The sequence below is a fragment of the Tuber melanosporum genome, assembly GCF_000151645.1.
Source record: "Tuber melanosporum whole genome shotgun sequence assembly, scaffold_188, strain Mel28".
NCBI lineage: Eukaryota > Fungi > Ascomycota > Pezizomycetes > Pezizales > Tuberaceae > Tuber > Tuber melanosporum.
This window is the reverse complement of record NW_003298850.1, coordinates 12,295-16,801: the sequence shown is the minus strand read 5'-3', so window position 1 is coordinate 16,801 and position 4,507 is coordinate 12,295.

Genomic DNA, 4,507 nt, shown 5'->3' with positions numbered 1-4,507 from the left:
CGGTTTTTTCGGGACACATAGGTAGTAGCATGTCCGAAACCAGAGATTCCAATTCTGAGTGAGGTTGCCCTACCTAGAGTGGTTCCTAGGTATTGGATTCCAGTATTCCTAACAACACACCCTTTCCAATAGCTCCTTAAACTATAACTGAGAGGAAAGACTTGACATGTTCATTCTCCTTCATGGCCCACACTTTCTATTTATCTTTTGGGAGTCAAAAAGCCCAACCATCTGGATAATTGGGTGAGTTTTGTATAGAAGACTTATTACTATAGATATCCTAAGAAAAATGTTAGTAAGGGCCATCATTGTAGAAACTAATATGTATACATACTTCTACCAATTCATGGTCTTTCCAATGATAATTACATGGAATCTGTAGGCTTTCTTTCTCATCTTTTACCTACAAGTGAATTCTCTTACAAGGTCTCCATTAGCAACCTAGATTAGGCCCAAGAGCACACCATACAGTGGTGATGGATACATTCGCACCACTAACCTCAATGAGGTTAAGAAAGTATATATCAGGAAAACCTCTCATGAGATGAAGTAAACAGCGTATAATTTCATGGTTTAGCTTCTACAGGCAACCAGTTCTAAGCCTAGAATCAAAGTGGTTCAGCTCACATGCCTATTTGATGGTACTGTAGATCATCTGCTATGTGCACCCAAACTCTGATGCAATGGCTAATAGACTCAAACCTAAATTAGTTGCCTTAAAGGTCCAAACTTGATTATGCGAATTTAATTCCGTTTATCAATGCTGGGGAGTTTGCTGACCTCTGCTTCTAACAGTACCAAAAGCTTGCTGAGAAGTTATTTCTGAGTAATAATATGAAAAATAAATGAAATATTGGGGTTGGAAAGTAGTTGTGTAAAAACACATAGTGTCTTAAACGAGGTGAGCTGGGGTAGGGTTGGTGTGCACACTTATTGATCGTAACTGTAGAAGGATTTAGCCTAACCATACTAATTGGTAATTATGCTGTTGCTAGAGGCAATAAGACCATTTATCAAGGTAATGCTGCTGCTAGCAAGATTATTTAGGCCCTATTCAGCGCTGAAGAAAAATGGTGTTTTTCTCACATTTATGCCATTTTTATATTTTTTTTTAAAAAAATAAATAGAGACCAGTTTGGCATACCTATAAAAATTGCAGTTTTTTTTAATAAAGTGACATTTTTTTATGGTATTTTTTTGTAACATAAGCAGGAGATTAGGGTATAATAGAAATATGAAAATTAAATTAATGAAAGGTGTAATGATCCTCCTTCGGATAGTTAGTTCTTGGTGACAGGGAATGATACTTCTCTTCTTCTTCTGCTATATGATAGCTCTTCGGCCTAGGCCTACATTACAGATAGTACAAGATCTCTGTCTTCTATCTGTAATGCCTATTGTAAGCTTTCTCTAACTCTATCTAGTATAGAGTCTTCTCGTTATAGTAATAATAAAGGTCATGATACTAGTAAAGGGTGGAAAGGTATTTTTATATTTGTAAAGTAATAAATAGAAAAAGTACTGAGAATTTAATCACATTTTATGTAAACTGGTACCTCCAATACTGGCATACAATGAGTCCACACTAGTACAGGAATACCGCTAATCGGTATACCACTAATCCTTTACTAACTAAGTCTACAGTCCCACACCTGCTATATCCAAGTCATGCCCGCATGAGAACTAATTACAAGACTATCAAACAACTCAGTGCCCTCCTTAGTCCAAGCCTATAGCTCCTCTAATATGAAGCCAACCAGTACTGGGTGTAGCTGAAGCTGAACAAAGGACCAGCCCGACTAGGTTCCTTGTCTAACAAATACAAAATCACTACTACCTGGTCTGCATACTGTCCTGCATCCTATTTACCACAATAGAAAACCACCAAATAACTTAACACAACAGGTGGCACTATGGCAAGGAGGAGGTAATAAACAGGTCTACTGCTCGTACCTGCATGCCAGGTCATCGACCCTATGAACCCACTTTACCAGTTACCTTCGATGAGTGTACCAGCGAGGAGGACTTGTACCTACTACCTGTAAACCAAATAAATATAACAAACAAAAGAAATTTATAGAGGTGGTAACAGACTGAGACAGTCAGTAGGACCTATCTCCCACCTGTAGTGCCTTGTGTTGATAATTGAGTGTGTTGTCGTATTCTTTCTGTTATCTTACTCCTGTGGTCATAGTTACAATATTACATCTTTTATTTTTGGATTATACTTTCTTATTATCTATCTTACACGTATACCTCCTCTTTACGTGTCTTTAGGTAACATTGAGGTAGATAGTTGTCGTTGAGTTTGAGTTTGGATACGTGTCTTGTTTTCTCTCTCTTTATGCCACGTATTCTAGAGATAACTACTTTTCCTTTCTTGTATTTAATGAGTATAGTCTCCCACATTGTGGAGTAAGGAACAGGGCAGCTATCATCTTTAAGGATTGTTTTATCTATCTTAACAGATTGCATATTCTCAGACAACTTTGTCTTAAACCATATTTCATTCTAGGAGTCTCACAACTCCAGTTGCACTTCCATATCAATCACCTTGCCTTCTTATGCTATTCCTGTAAATAAACTAAAGAAACTAAACAAATCTCACAAAAGCGAGCACACAAGACCACAACAAGTCTAACCAGGTGGTTGTAACCCAATATCCTCACAGGTAGCCATTAGCCAACTGGTCTGTCAGGGAGCTTTGCAGTAATCAGCAGCTTTATCCAACAGTCCAAGCCGGACTAGAACCACTTAATTAGACCTTGTCTAACCTGATGCAGGCTCAACCAGTTCTTGCAGGTACCTCTCCCTACCCAATTAACCTCCCCCAAGTCCCACACACCTGACACTATAGAGCCCATCCAGCCCCCTCAGCCACTCAGATGGGTCAACAGTCTGAGAGCCACAGGACAGCCTATACCTAGACCTATCAGACAGCTACTGGTCTTGGCAACACTAATAGAGCCCCATCTCTCAATACCAAGTAGCCAAGGGGAGCCCATCAGCTACAGCTGGGAGCCATAAATGAGGCAGTACCAATACCCGAAGGCACTGGTACCAGCTATATCATCTAACGTAAGTAAACCAAAGTCTAACTGGGCCAGGAAAGTGTTAGCTGGGGACATCTGAAAACAGCCTCACAGGTCTGGCAAAGGCGCAGACCAAGCAATAGGTAAGAGGCACCCTCAATAGATACGAGTGAGAGGGGGAGGATGAATGAACAGAAGCAGACAAATGGAAGGTAGGCCCCACTTGCAATGGGTGAAGCTGCTAACCACGATCTATGACCGAACCACTTTGACATACAGACAATACATGAATCTGGCAGCCAATCATCTCACACTAGTACAGGCCACAACAAAACGCCGCCTAGAAGGTAAAACATTCAGGGTCAAAGCCATCTCCACCAGAGCGAGAAAAATACATATGACTGAATTACCTCAAAGCCGTAAAGACAAAAACTCCAAGGGAACGGTGATAAACAACATCACGAGATTCTGACTATTGAAACAGACTCTCACTAGAAGGGGCCAGGCTGCTACCATCCAGCCACCTGAGGAATGATGAGACTGGTATGACGAGTTGAGACATGGGACAGTTATCAAGGAAACACGTAGGCATTTTGTATTATGTGAACTAATGACTCTATTAAAACTTGATAAGAAATATAAGCTGGCCCAAAGAATAACATGGATGATCTCCCTAAATACAACATTCCATCCTACCAATTCAACATAAAACCTGTGAGTAGACGATAGACAGGAAGCTGAGGAGATTTTACCGAAAAGAGCCAAAAGGTGACTGGGATGAAGTACGCCAAGTGGTAGCATCGTGAGATAACCTGCAGGTGATGAAACACTACAAACAGGCTAACCATCCCAACACCACACAATAACTCTCAATGTCATGATACTGGGTGAATCCAGATAACTGACCAGCATCAAATATTACAGTGGGAGTATAAACTCACTTTCAAGATGGAGTGAAGGTAAGGATAAGGAAAGTACTTAGAATTCAATCTAATTTTATTTAAACTTGAACCACCAATACTAGTATACGATGAGCTCCAGCCAGCACAGGGATACCGTTAACCGGTATACCACTAACCTTGAGCTAGCTAAGTCTAAGGCCACGTACTTACCATCCCTGAGTCATGTCCTCAAGGAAAGTAATTACATGACCATCAAACAACCCAGTGCTCTCTATAGTTTAAGCCTATAGTCTCTCTGATATGAAGCAAATGGGTACTAAATATAGCCAAAGCTGAACAAAAGACTGACCTGACTGGGTTCCTCATTCAACAAATATAAAACACTACTGCCTGGTCTAAATAGTGTCCTGTAACCCATACCAACCACAAAAGAAAACTAACAAACAACCTATACCTACAGGCGACACAATAGCAGGGAGGAGACGACCAACATGTTCACCTCTTACGTCCATATGCCAGGCTATCAACCGTATGAACTGACTTTTCCGGTAGCTTCCAAGAGCATATCACTGA